Genomic DNA, 15,709 nt, shown 5'->3' on the forward strand with positions numbered 1-15,709 from the left:
TGTCTCTGTAGTTGACAAAGCAACACATTTCTGAAGTCGAGATTGTCATGACACAGCTCCCCCTGCAAAAGTCATCATATAACCAGAAGTAGACTTTTTTGAATCAAGATCACCAGCTATATCCGCATCTGTGTAACCATCCAACATAGGTTGGCGACTTCCAAAGCATAAACAAACTCTGGAAGTACCATTAAGGTATCTGAGAATCCACTTTACTGCTTGCTAGTGTTCCTTGCCAGGATTAGAGAGAAACCAACTAACAACTCCAACAGCATAAGCAATATCTGGCCTAGTGCAAACCATAGCATACATCAAACTGCCAACTGTAGATGCATATGGAATCTTCTTCATTTCTACTTTCTCTTTCTCACTTGTAGGACATTGCTACGAACTCAGCTTGAAATGACTAGCAAGTGGAGTACTAACAGGTGATGACTTGCATCATCTACCATTCTTTCTTGCATAAAGAAGACCATAAAAGAGTATAAATCTCATTTGATCAGTACAATTCATGCATTATTTGATGAATATTATGGTACACTACTTTGAGATGAATTGTGCTGAATTTCAGGTGAGAAAAGCATCAAAAATTTGGTAGAAGACAAACAAGAAGCTGGGCGTGTGAAACTGGCGTGCCATTTGAAGCAAACGCCACAAAAATGCACTGGCGTGGCACGCCAGGAGCTGGGCATGGCACGCCAGTACTAAAGTCCAGAGAAAAAGTCCAAGCATGCATGTGGGCGTGGCACGCCAGAGACTGGGTGTGGCACGCTAATACAAAATTCCAGAGAGCTACAATGGAAGACACAAAAGGGGCGTGGCACGCCAAGCTGGGCGTGACACACCTGGCCCATCAATTACTATAGGCGTGCCACTTGAGCAAAGGGGCGTGGCATGCTAACTCACTATTCCAAGAAGAACCTTCACTATGGCGTTCCACTTGGTGTCGAAGGCGTGGCACGCCAGCCCCAAGAAGTCACTTGGGCGTGCCACTTGAGAACCCAGGCGTGGCACGCCAAGCTTGAAGAGTTCAAAAATTCATGGGCGTGCCACTTGAGCAGCATGGCGTGGCACGCTGGTACAACAATCCAGAGAAGGGGCTGAAGGCAATTGAAGACTGGGCGTGCCACTTGAGCAACCAGGCGTGGCACGCCAATGCACAAATGACCAAAAGCAAAAACTGGGTGTGCCACTTGGTATCGAAGGCGTGGCACGCCAACCTTAGCATTTCACTATGGCGTGCCACTTGAAGACTGAGGCATGGCACGCCAACTACTGGAACCAAGACAAGATCATGGGCATGGCACGCCAGCCTTTAGGCGTAGCACGCCAGTACAAGTTTCCAGAGGCAAAGAGAAGTGAGAAAGGCAAGGGGCGTGCCACTTGAGTTCGAAGGCGTGGCACGCCAATACAAGAAATCCACTATGGCGTGCCACTTAAGTTCGAAGGCGTGGCACGCCAAGGTTGAGAGAGGGACGAGCGTGCCACTTGAAGGAGTAGGCGTGGCACGCCAAGCTGGAAATGAAGGGCACGTGACATGCTAGAGAAGCGCCAGCCACACGCCAGCTAAGAAGTCATGCTTATTGAGTGTTTTCTTTTCCCTCCAAAATGTAATTTTCCTTTTTCACTTTTGTAATTCTTTTATTTTACTAGGAGTAGTATAAATACCCCCAAGGAGTAATGAAGAAGGGGGTTAAGCAGTTAGTTTTAGATCCACTTTTACACTTCATTTTTGAGTACTTTTTGAGCTATGAGTAGCTAACTTCCCTCTCATTGAGAGAGGGAGCTCTGTTGTACTTGATGGATTGATGATAGCGAAATCCTTCTTCTCTTCATCTTCTCTTTGATTTGCTAGAAGGAATTTCGTTCTTAAAGCTTAGTATTCAATCATCTTGGGAAAGAGATTGAATGCAATTGGGTTTCATGGGAACCTTGGAAAAGAAAACATGAAACCATGCTTGAAATCCCTTCTCACACTAGAGTAGAATCTTGGTTTTAGTGTTTGGATATGTGACATATAATCCTCCCTCTACCTGGACCTATAATGGTGTGTGGCATAATCAGGGACCAAGTATATCTCTCTTCATGAGCAATTAGACCAAAGAATTGGCTATTGATCAAGATCTGAGAGATTGAGTCACCAAGGGATTGGGGCTCAATCAATCATGATTGCCAAGAGGTCAATGAGTTGCATGATTGAAGGGGATATAAGCTAGATTCGATCTAAAGAGACAACATCTCCCAGTCTCAATGAATTTTCCCATTCTTATCTACCCATTTCTTTACTGCTTATTTTTACATTCAGCAATTCCCCATTCCCATTTACATTCAAGTCATTTATGATTCTGCACTTTACTTTCTGCCATTTATATTTCTGCACTTTATTACTTTTCTTTATATTCTAGTCATTTACATTATTATCATTTACAATTCTGCACTCTACAATCCTATTGATCCGCTTGACTAATTCATCAATCGATTAAAACTGCTCGAATTTGCCAATCTCTGTGGATACGATCCCACTCCACTATGGGTTATTACTTGACGATAATTTTAGTGCGCTTGCCAAAAGGACTAATTCACCAATTTTGAATGGGGTGTGAATTCCAGTCATCAAGTTTTATGGCGCCGTTGCCGGGGATTGGCTTAAATTTGACAATGATTAAATCAATTGGAGAGCTAGATTAAGCAATTTAAATTCCTTGTTATTTTATTTTATTTAGCACCTTTTTATTTTCTTTTATTTTGAGTTCTATTTCTTTCTTCTTTGAGTATTTTTTTTTTACATATTCCCACTCCTTTAACTGTTCGATTAATTGCACCACTCACACTAACAATCACTCTAACAAGAGTAATTTTTTCATTCATTTTCTTTCCTGCTTTTTGCCTTGTTGGTTGTATGATAGGTAGAAGAAGCGATGCTTCAACTTCCTTTGATTCTGAACTTGAGAGGACCTTCCTTAGATTAAGGAAGGAAGCAAGAGGGAAAGGAGTCGTTGGTGCTGAGGAAGAGGAATAGTATTTTGAAACAAACATGGAGGAGAACATGGAGAACCACCATGAAGAAGAAGCTCACAATGCTAGAGGAGGCCCGGTAAATCATGATGGGCAAGAAAGGAGAGTCTTAGGCTCCTACATCAACCCAAACCCAGGAAATTGTAGCAGCAGCATCTTAAAGCCAACAATTCATGCCAATAATTTTGAGCTGAAACCTCAGCTCATCACACTTGTTCAGAATAATTGCTCATATGGAGGAAGTGCCCAAGAAGACCCTAATCAACATCTCAGCACATTCTTGAAGATATGTGATACTGTAAAGTCCAACGGGGTACAACCCGACATCTACAAACTACTCTTGTTCCCTTTCTCACTCAGAGATAAGGTAGCAAAGTGGTTGGAATCATTCCCCAAGGATAGCGTAACTACATGGGAGGAAGTAGTGAACAGATTCCTTGCAAGATTTTACCCCCACAAAGAATCAATAGGCTAAGAGCTGAGGTGCAAACTTTCAGACAATAAGATGGAGAAACACTTTATGAGGTCTGGGAGAGATTCAAAGATCTGACAAGAAGATGCCCACCAGAAATGTTCAATGAATGGGTACAACTACACATCTTTTATGAGGAACTATCCTATGAAGCAAAGAAGGTTGTGGACCATTCTTCAGGAGGCTCACTCAACAAGAAGAAAACCATTGAAGAGGCCATAGATGTCATTGAGACTGTAGTTGAAAATGAGTATTTTTATGCTTCAAAGAGGACTCAGAAGAAGGGAGTGCTAGAGCTCAACTCTATAGATGCTTTGTTAGCTCAGAACAAAGCAATTGTAGCTCAAATAGCAGCTCTAACCAAAAGGATGGAGGCCAACCAAGCCTCAGTCATCCAAGACCAAACTCCTCAACAAGAAGGGAATGCACCAGAATCTGAAGGTGACTGGGAACAAGCCAATTATGTGAACAATTCATCTAGACCACTATATGACCCACACTCTAAGACATACAACCCAGGTTGGAAGAACCACCCAAACTTTGGGTAGGGAAATCAACAAAACCACAACCAGGACCACAACAAGCCTTATTCATCAAATCAGCATTTCAACCACAACCCCAACCATCAAACAGGAAACCATAGACCCTAACACAACTCACAAAACACATCATACCATAGTAACCAACCCACATACAATAACCTCAAGCAAGATACACCATCCTCAACTATGCAACCATGTGAGATCAAGAGCAACTTTGAGAGAATGGAAGCTGCAATAGCACAACTGTCCTCACAAGTTACAGGAGCAGTCTCCACCCTCATGGATAGACAAGCACAAACTGACAGAAGGATAGATGCTAATCAAGAAGAATACATGTCAAATCTGAAAAATCACAGCGCAGCAATCTCAAAGTTGGAAGCACAAGTGGGATTTTGTCCAAGTAAATCCCACTTCCCACACACACATTTCCTAGTGATACCATGGCTAACCCAAGAGGGGAATGCAAAGCCATTACTCTAAGAAGTGGGAAGGTTGTAGAAGAAGGAACCCCAAGCAAAGATAAGCATGAAGAAGTTGCAGCAGAACATGAGAACAAGGATAAAGAAGAAATCCCTACTCCACCTCCACTAAAACCAGTCCTGAAGCCTTATATGCCAAGGGCACCATACCCACAAAGACTGGAAAAAGATGGGAAGGATGGCCAGTTTTCTAAGTTCCTAGAGATCTTCAAGAGGCCCCAAATCAACATACCATTTGCTGAGGCATTAGAACAAATGCCACTCTATGCTAAATTTTTGAAGGAGCTTATAACCAAAAAGAGGAACTGGGAAGCAAAAGAAACCATAATCTTGACTGAAGAATGCAGCGCCATCATACAGAAGAAGCTGCCTCAAAAGCTGAAAGACACAGGGAGCTTCCAAATTTCCTGCATCATAGGAGACATCACCATTGAGAAAGCTTTGTGTGATTTGGGAGCTAGCATAAATCTTATGTCCCTGACCATGATGAGAAGGATGAAGATTGAGGAAGCCAAGCCAACAAGAATGGCACTCCAATTGGCTGACAGAACATTTAAGTTTCCACATGGGGTGGTGGAAGACTTGCTGGTGAAAGTAGGAGAGTTCATCTTTTTTGCTGATTTCATTGTGCTGGACATGGAAGAAGAGGCCAATACGTCAATTATCTTTGGAAGACCATTCCTAGCTACTGCTGGAGCCATCATCGATGTGCAAAAAGGGGAACTAGTCTTGAGGTTGCATGAAGAGAAAATGGTCTTCAATGTCTTCAAAGCAATGAGTTACCCCAAGGAATCCATAGGAGAATGCATGGTGGTAGACATCATGGAACAAATAGTTCAAGAAGTCTTGGAAGAAGAACAATGTGGAGGAACCATTGAGCTGGAACAAGCACCAGATGGAGAATCACCACAAGCAACCACGGGAAACTCAATCATGCCAACCATTACAAGTAACAAAGATGCAGAGCCACCTAAACTAGAGCTGAAAGCATTACCACCCAACTTGAAATATGCATATCTAGGTGCCAACAACACCCAACCAGTGATCATAAATTCAAGTCTGAGTAAGGAACAAGAAGAGGAGCTCATCCGAGTGCTGAGACAACACAAGGATGCCATAGGCTGGACACTTGCAGATTTAAAAGGGATCAGTCCTTCAATGTGCATGCATAAGATCCTACTTAAAGAAGATGCCAAACCTTCAAGATAACAACAAAGGAGGCTAAACCCAACTATGAATGAAGTGGTTCAAAAAGAAGTGTTGAAATTGTGGCAAGCAGGGGTGATCTACCCCATCTCAGACAGCCCTTGGGTAAGCCCGGTGCAAGTAGTCCCTAAGAAAGGAGGGATCACTGTTGTGGCAAATGAGAAGAATGAATTGATACCCACAAGGACAGTGACCGGATGGCGTATGTGCATTGACTACTAGAAACTCAATGAAGCCACCCGGAAAGACCACTTTCCCTTACCTTTTATGGACCAGATGCTTGAAAGATTGGCAAGACATGAGTACTATTGCTTCCTAGATGGGTATTCGGGCAACAATCAAATTGTTGTAGACCCCAAGGATCAGGAAAAAACTTCATTTACTTGTCCATATGGTGTCTTTGCTTATAGAAGAATGCCCTTTGGATTGTGCAATGCACCTGGAACATTCCAAAGGTGCATGCTCTCCATTTCTTCAGACATGATTGAGAAGTTCATAGAAGTATTCATGGATGACTTCTCTGTATTTGGGAACTCATATTCTGATTGCCTATACCATCTTGCTCTTGTGCTAAAAAGGTGTCAAGAAACCAACCTGGTTTTAAACTGGGAGAAGTGCCATTTTATGGTGACTGAAGGGGTGGTTCTTGGTCACAAGATTTCAAAAGATGGCATAGAAGTGGACAAGGCAAAAGTGGAAGTAATTGAAAAATTACCTCCACCTTGCAATGTCAAAGCAATCAGAAATTTTTTGGGACACGCTGGGTTCTATAGGAGGTTTATCAAATATTTTTCAAAGATTGCAAAACCCCTTAGCAACCTACTTGTCTCAAATATTCCCTTTGTTTTTGATAGAGAGTGCATGGTAGCCTTTGATGAACTTAAGAAGAAACTCTCCTTTGCACCTATTATAGCACCACCAAGTTGGGATCTTCCCTTTGAACTAATGTGTGATGCATCTGATTTTGCTGTTGGTGTTGTTCTAGGACAGAGGAAAGACAAGCTAGTACATGTTATTTACTATGCTAGCAAGGTTCTTAATGAGAATCAAAGGAACTATACCACCACAGAGAAAGAACTTTTAGCCATAGTTTTTGCTTTTGACAAGTTTAGATCATATCTTATTGGCTCAAAAGTAATTGTGTTCACTGATCATGCAGCACTCAAACACTTACTTACCAAACAAGAATCTAAGCCCAGACTAATAAGGTGGATCTTGTTGCTCCAAGAATTTGATATTGAGATTAAAGATAGGAGCGGAGCAGAGAACAAGGTAGCTGACCACCTCTCAAGGATCCCACAAGAAGAAGAGATGCAGCAAGTAGTAGTCAATGAAAGCTTCCCTGATGAACAATTGATGATGATTCGAGTATCCCCTTGGTTTGCAGACATAGCCAACTTCAAGGCTATTGGGGAACTACCAACCAACATCAATAGGCACATGAGGAGGAAGCTAATTAAGAATGCCAAACACTACATCTGGGATGACCCTTATTTGTTCAAAAAGTATGCTGGCAGAATCCTAAGAAGGTGTATACCCCATGAGGAAGGGCAGGAAGTATTATGGCAGTGCCATGGATCTACATATGGAGGTCACTTCAGTGGAGAAAGGACAGCAGCAAAAGTGCTTCAATCTGGATTTTACTGGCCAACAATGTTTAAGGATGCCAAGGAAATGGTGTCAAGGTATGATGAATGCCAAAGAGCTGGTAATCAAACCAAGAGAAATGAGATGCCACAGCAATTCATACTAGAGTTAGAGCTATTTGATGTATGGGGGATTGATTTCATGGGACCCTTCCCAACCTCCTACTCTAATAGCTACATATTGGTGGCTGTTGATTATGTCTCAAGATGGGCAGAAGCCATAGCCACTGCAACAAATGACAACAAGGTTGTGATAAGCTTCTTGAGAAGGAACATCTTCAGCAGATTTGGAGTGCCCAGAGCTCTCATTAGTGATGGAGGGACACACTTCTGCAACAAACAACTCGAGACACTCCTTCTCAGATATGGAGTAAAGCACAAAGTGGCAACTCCATACCACCCACAGACCAATGGGCAAGCTGAAATTTTCAACAGAGAGCTAAAAAGAATCCTTGAAAAAACTGTTGAAAGCTCAAGAAAGGATTGGTCTAAGAAGCTGGATGATGCACTATGGGCCTACAGGACAACCTATAAGACTCCCATTGGGATGTCTCCATACCAACTGTTATATGGCAAGGCTTGTCACTTACCAGTTGAACTTGAGCATAGAGCATTTTGGGCTCTAAAAATGTTAAACTATGATGAGCAAGCTGCTGGAGAAAAAAGATTAATGCAACTCAATGAGCTGGAGGAGTTTAGGAATCAAGCATATGAGAATGCAAAAATCTACAAAGAGAACACAAAAAGGTGGCATGACCAAAAGATAGCAAGAAGGGAGTTCACTGAGGGACAGAAGGTGTTACTCTATAACTCAAGACTCAAGTTCTTCCCTGGAAAACTGAAGTCTAGATGGTCAGGACCTTTCACTATACTCAAGATGTTTTCTTATGGTCATGTGGAGCTCATGGAGGACAAGACTCAGAGAACTTTTACTGTCAATGGCCATAGACTCAAACACTACTTGGGAGGCTCCTTAGAGGAGCAGGGAATGAGCTACAAGCTCAGCTGAAGATGAAGGAATGTCAAGCTAATGATAATAAAGAAGCGCTAGTTGGGAGGCACCCCAACACTTTATCCTTTTTGATTTAGTTACTCTTCTTAGAAGTAGTTTAAAAATTTGTTGCATTAGGTAGTTTAATTTTCAGTCTCCCATTTATCTTACATTACCATATTAGGATTAGTTTACAATTGCAAATTAGAAAGTTGATTTTAGCTTTGGTAGCTAGATTTTCTTTATATTTTTTTCGGAATTGCAACTTGATGAAAGCATAGATCATGATGAGTGAATGGGCTGAGGACTAACTAAATTGCTAAGTTTGGTGTGGCCTTTCACCAACTTAATCTAGGTGTACAAACAATTTATATCTTGATTTGAAGAGTAAGCCCAAGGATTAAGTTTGGTGTGGCCACCACCAAGAATCATCTAGTAGCCCAAGTCACCCAGTTTGAAAGCATTTAATGCTTTGGGTAAGAACATGAATGTGGTTTAATGAGTTCAGAGGAATTGTAATCAAAAGGAAAATGAAAAGATTGATGTTATTCCACTTTTATGAACACATTAAATACACAATAATAAAACCAATTTAAGATGCCAAAGAATTAAGTTTGGTGTCCCAAGGGACACCCATCAGTTGCAATCCAATTCACTTTTGATGAGAAGGAATGTGAAAAGGGTTCTTTTGTCATTACTAATGCGTTCAGTTTCATTTCAGGAGAGAAGATGGGGCCTACATGGTAAACAACTCACAAAGTAAGGAAGTCAAAGTGTACTTACACTTTGGAACTCAACACACGCAGAAGACACAGTGAGAAAAGAGTTGGCGCCTCTTCCCACACTAGGCGCCACTCCCCAAGTGGGAAAACATTTAACCCTTTTTATTTCCCACCCTTCCCACCACAACATTCACCCATTATAAAAGCCCCACTTCACCATCTCCTATTCCACTCCAACAACCCCAATCACACACGAAGAGCATACAGCCCTCACCTTCCCTTCTCTGTTCATCTTTTACCATCTTTTTCCATACTTCCTTTCTTTCTTTTTTTCTTGATTGGGACAATTAAGTCCTAAGTTTGGTGTTGGAGCAAAACCTTGTTTTGCTTGCTTTTTCTTACAACCCCCGTTTCACTCTCAAACACACTCTCTCAACCTCATGACACCACCAAAAAGCTCAGCCTCAAAGAAAAGAAAAGTCAAGGAACCAACCTCTGGATCCTCAAGTTCCTTCAATGACTACAAGTTTCTCTCCGCATTCAACCAAAATCAATTCTATGGTTGGGTGAGTGAGAGGGAGATCATTCCAGAAGTTGGGTTCCAATTAGGGAGGAACAAGCATATTGAAATCAACATTGAGATCAACAATAGAGGTTGGTCACTTCTATGCAACCCACCAAGGAAAGTGGTAGAGAGCTTGGTGAGGGAATTCTATACCAACGTAGTGCCTCAACCAGGGCAACAATATGGCTACATTAGCTATGTAAGGAGGAAGTCCATTGACTACAGTCCCTCTAGCATAGAAAGAATGATAATGGTGAAGAGGACAAGTTCCACTCGGAGCTATGAAGAAAGAATGAAGCAGCAAGACCCTGGGTTTGATGAGATCCTGAATGAGATTTGTGTGATGCATGTGCGTTGGATCAATGACAAGGATGGGATACCCAATCAATTGAGGAGAATAGATTTGAGCCCCTAAGCTAGAGGGTGGCTAGAATTTGTGAGGAGGTCCCTAATCCCCACATCCAACACTTCAGAGGTGACCAAGGAGAGAGCTGTACTCATCTACAGCATCATGAAAGGAGAGAACATCAACGTGGGGGAGATGATTGCCAACAACATCAATAAAGTGCTAAAAAGCACCAGTGACAACACAAGGTTGGCATTCCCCAGCATTATACAGAGGCTATGTGATGAGGCTGGAGTTGAAAAGATCATTGATGAAGTGCTTGTGAAGCAAGATAAGTTCATAACTGCCAAAAAGATGGCAAAGGTGGTGGCTGTTCATCCACTCCACAGGGCCAGAGAACGAAGAGCTCATGCCCATGAACCACAACAACAATAACAACAAGAAGAAAAGGAGGCAGAAGAGTAACCTCAATTCCTGGCACTTCAACCACCGCCACAATACCAATATCAGAAATTTCCAGAGGGATTCAATTGGGAGCAATTGCAAGGAGATGTACACCAAATGAAGGGAGATCTACACCACTTGAGGGAAGATGTCAATCAACTCAAGGAAACTCAACAACAACAATGGAGCCAAGTCAACCAAAACATTTAACAACTCCAAGGGAATTGGGAGCATATGAGGAAGGAGCAGCAAGAACAATTTGACTGGAGAGAGGTGCGAAGTGCACTAGACAAAATAGCAGAGCAAGACAAATGGCAACAGAGGAACTTGGCCGAATTCAGACATCTCTACGATGCCAGAACCATATCCAGGAGGAAGTATGACATCAACACACAAGCGAAGCTAAATCACTTGTGTAATGTCGTAGCCACTCTAAACCCAGGATACCGAACCTTTGTGCAAGGAATGGAAGAGCTAAGTGCAAGACAAGAGGAAATCCTAGTCAAACATAAGGAGGATGAAAGGAATTATATGAGAAGGGCAGGATTTTGGAAGCCCAAGGACACCAAAGCACAAGAAGGTTCCTCCAAGCCAGATGAAGGTGGCTCTTCCCCCTCCAAGAAGAAGGACAAAGGGAAGGGGCCAATGAACTAAAGATGAAGCTGCTCAAGGTTGTTGAGTCCCATGGTTGACACTTTCCAACTTCTGAAATCTTGTTTAAGTTTTTGCTTTATTTACTTTTTAAATAAATAGTCATGCTAGGATAGTTTATACTTTATGCTTAGTTTTAATTCCTGTTTGAAGTCTTTATGAGTTTGATGAGCGGATAATTTATACGCTTTTTGGCATTGTTTTTAGTATGTTTTCAGTATGATTTAGTTAGTTTTTAGTATATTTTTATTAGTTTTTAATTAAAATTCACATTTCTGGACTTTACTATGAGTTTGTGTGTTTTTCTGTGATTTCAAGTATTTTCTGGCTGAAATTGAGGGCCTTGAGCAAAAATCAGATTCAGAGGTTGAAGAAGGACTGATGATGCTGTTGGATTCTGACCTCCCTGCACTCCAAGTGAATTTTCTGGAGCTACAGAACTCCAAATGGCGCGCTTCCAATTGCGTTGGAAAGTAGACATCCAGGGCTTTCCAGCAATATATAATAGTCCATACTTTGAATAAGGATTGACGACGTAAATTGGCGTTCAACACCAGTTCCATGCTGCAGTCTAGCGTCCAGCGCCAGAAACAAGTTGCAAAGTGGAGTTCAACGCCAGAAACCCGTTAGAAACTGGTGTTCAACTCCAAGAATGACCTCTCCACATGTAAACTTCAAGCTCAGCCCAAGCACACACCAAGTGGGCCCCAGAAGTGGATTTCTACATCATTTACTCAATTCTGTAAACCCTAGTAACTAGTTTAGTATAAATAAGACTTTTTACTATTGTATTTACATCTTATGATTTTTAGTTCAACTTTGGATCATATTGATCACGTTTGGGGGCTGGCCATTCAGCCAAGCCTGGACCTTCATCACTTATGTATTTTCAACGGTAGAGTTTCAGCACTCCATAGATTAAGGTGTGTAGCTCTGCTGTTCCTCATGATTTAATGCAAAGTACTACTGTTTTTCTATTCAGTTCAACTTATTCCGCTTCTAAGATATTCATTCACACCCAAGAACATGATGAATGTAATGATTATGTGACGCTCATCATCATTCTCACTTATCAACGCGTGCCTGATAAACACTTCCGTTCTACATGCAAACAAGCTAGAATGAGTATCTCTTAGATATCTAATACAGAGGAGCGAGTCCGAGATATTAGAATCTTCGTGGTATAAGTTAGAACCCATGGATGGCCATTCCTGAGATCCGGAAAGTCTAAACCTTGTCTGTGGTATTCCGTGTAGGATCTGGGAAGGGATGGCTGTGACGAACTTCAAACTCGCGAGTGCTGGGCGTAGTGACAGACGCAAAAGGAGGGTGAATCCTATTCCAGTATGATCGAGAACCTCCAGATGATTAGCCATGCCGTGACAGAGCATTTGGACCTTTTTCACAGAGAGGATGGGATGTAGCCATTGACAATGGTGATGCCTTACAGAAAGCTTATCATGGAAAGGAGTAGGAATGATTGGATGAAGACAGCAGAAAAGCAGAGGTTCAGAGGAACGAAAGCATCTCTATACGCTTATCTGAAATTCTCACCAATGATTTACATAAGTACTTCTATCTTTACTTTCTGTTTATTTATTATTATTATTCGAAAACTCCATAACCATTTGATATCCGCCTGACTGAGATTTACAAGATGACCATAGCTTGCTTTATACCAACAATCTCCGTAGGATCGACCCTTACTCACGTAAGGTTTTATTACTTGGACGACCCAGTGCACTTGCTGGTTTGTTGTATCGAAGTTGTGAATGAAAAATGATTTATTAAGACGTGCGTACTGAGTTTTTGGCGTAGTTGCCTGAGATCACAATTTCGTGCACCAAGTTTTTGGCGCCGTTGCCGGGGACAATCAATTTCGAACAACAATTTCACAATTGTTTCCAGACCACAATGGTGCCAAGTTTTTAATCCAGCAACAACACCAAGTTTTTGGCTCCGTTGCCGGGGATTGTTCGAGTTTGGACAACTGACGGTTCATCTTGTTGCTCAGATTAGGTAATTTTCTTCTTGTTTCAACTTTTATTTGGTTTTCAAAGACTTTTTCAAAAATTTTTCTTTGTTTTCGTTTTTCTTAAAATAAATTTTCAAAAAAAAAAATTTCTTCTTTTTCGTTTTTTCCAATTAATTTCAAAAAAATCCAAAAAAAATTTATAAAATTATAAAATCAAAAATATTTTTCTGTTTCTTGTTTGAGTCTAGAGTCAAGTTTCAAGTTTGGTGTCAATTGCATCTTTCTAATTTTCTAAAAAAAAAAAATTTTCAAAAATTTCATGCATTGCATTCTTCATGATCTTCAAGTTGTTCTTGGTCAGTCTTCTTGTTTGATCTTCAGATTTTCTTGTTTTGTGTCTTTTCTAGTTTTTCATATGCATTTTCAATTTGTTAGTGTCTAAAGTTTGATAATTTCTAAGTTTGGTGTCTTGCATGTTTTCTTTTCTTGAAAATTTTCAAAAATAAGTTCTTGGTGTTCATCTTGACATTCAAAGTGTTCTTGGTGTTCATCTTGACATTCAAAGTGTTCTAGCATGCATTGTGTGTTTTGATCCAAAATTTTCATGCATTGAGTCTTTTTGGTATTTTTCTCTTTCTTCATTCAAAATTCAAAAATAAAAAAAAAAAATCTTTCCCTTATTTCACTCATAAATTTCGAAAATTTGAGTTGACCTTTTCAAAACTTTTTAAAATTTAGTTATTTCTTATGAGTCAAATCAAATTTTCAATTTAAAAATCTTATCTTTTCAAAATCTTTTTTCAAAAAATCAAATCTTTTTCATTTTTCTTATTTATTTTTGAAAATTTTAAAAATATTTTTCAAAAATCTTTTTCTTAATTTTACCTCATAATTTTCGAAAATATTATCAACAATTAATGTTTTGATTCAAAAATTTCAAGTTTGATACTTTCTTGTTAAGAAAGATTCAAACTTTAAGTTTTAGAATCATATCTTGTGATTACTTGTGAGTCAAGTCATTAATTTTGATTTTAAAATTCAATTCTTTTTCAAAACTAATTTTAATCATATCTTTCTATCATATCTTTTTAAATTATATCTTTTTCAAAAAAAATTGATTTTAAAATATCTTTTCTAACTTCTTATCTTCTTATCTTTTCAAAATTGATTTTCAAATCTTTTTCAACTAACTAATTGACTTTTTGTTTGTTTCTTATCTTTTTCAAAACTACCTAACTACTCTTTCCTCTCTAATTTTTGAAAATACCTCCCTCTTTTTCAAAAATTCTTTTTAATTAATTAATTGTTTTAAATTTTAATTTTAATTTTATTTCCCCTTTAATTTTCAAAAATCATCAACTCCTTTTCAAAAATTATTTTCAAAAATTTCTCTCTCTCATCTTCTTCTATTTATTTAATTACTTACTAACACTTCTCTCCATCTCATATTTCTGCTCCTATCCTCACCCTTGTGTTTGGATTATCCATTCTTCTTCACTCTTATTCCCTTTCTTCCTCTACTAATAATAAGGAACCTCTTTACTGTAACATAGAGGATTCTTCTTCTTTTCTTGTTCTCTTCTCTTTCATATGAGCAGGAACAAGGAAAAGGGTATTCTTGTTGAAGCTGATCTAGAACCTGAAAGGACTCTGAAGAGGAAACTAAGGGAAGCTAAAATACAACAATCCAGAGACAACCTTACTGAAATTTTCGAACAAGAAAAGGAGATGGCAGCCGAACCTAACAACAACAATGCAAGGAGGATGCTTGGTGACTTCACTGTACCTAATTCCAATTTACATGGAAGGAGCATCTCAATCCCTGCCATTGTAGCAAACAATTTTGAGCTTAAACCTCAATTAGTTTCTCTGATGCAACAGAACTGCAAGTTTCATGGACTTCCATCTGAAGATCCTTTTCAGTTCTTAACTGAGTTCTTGTAGATCTGTGATATTGTTAAGACCAATGGGGTTGACCCTGAGGTCTACAGGCTTATGTTTTTCCCATTTGCTGTAAGAGACAGAGCTAGAGTATGGTTGGACTCTCAACCTAAAGATAGCCTGAACTCTTGGGATAAGCTGGTCACGGCTTTCTTAGCCAAGTTCTTTCCTCCTCAAAAGCTTAGTAAGCTTAGAGTGGATGTTCAAACCTTCAGACAGAAAGAAGGTGAATCCCTCTATGAAGCTTGGGAGAGATACAAGCAACTGACCAAAAAGTGTCCTTCTAACATGCTTTCAGAATGGACCATCCTGGATATATTCTATGATGGTCTGTCTGAATTAGCTAAGATGTCGTTGGATACTTCTGCAGGTGGATCCATTGACCTAAAGAAAACACCTACAGAAGCTCAAGAACTCATTGATATGGTTGCTAATAACCATTTCATGTACACTTCTGAGAGGAATCCTGTGAGTAATGGGACGCTTCAGGAGAAGGGAGTTCTTGAAATTGATACTCTGAATGCCATATTAGCTCAGAATAAAATATTGACTCAGCAAGTCAATATGATCTCTCAGAGTCTGAATGGATTGAAGGAAGCATCCAACAGTACTCAAGAGGCATCTTCTGAAGAAGAGGCTTATGATCCTGAGAAGCCTACAATAGCAGAGGTAAATTACATGGGTGAACCCTATGGGAACACCTATAACCCCTCA

The 15,709-nt window shown here is 40.0% G+C and overlaps 1 non-coding gene across 1 annotated transcript; it reads right to left on the reverse strand.

The window, feature by feature from the left end:
* Positions 1-15,181: 15,181 nt before the first annotated feature.
* On the reverse strand, positions 15,182-15,289 carry LOC148568418 (small nucleolar RNA R71). Its single transcript, XR_015881564.1, has one exon. It is a non-coding gene; the product is annotated as a small nucleolar RNA R71 (small nucleolar RNA).
* Between the last annotated feature and the right edge of the window lie 420 nt (positions 15,290-15,709).

The sequence above is a fragment of the Arachis ipaensis genome, chromosome B4 (genome assembly GCF_059453495.1).
Source record: "Arachis ipaensis isolate K30076 ecotype BB chromosome B4, ASM5945349v1, whole genome shotgun sequence".
NCBI classification, from domain to species: Eukaryota; Viridiplantae; Streptophyta; class Magnoliopsida; order Fabales; family Fabaceae; genus Arachis; species Arachis ipaensis.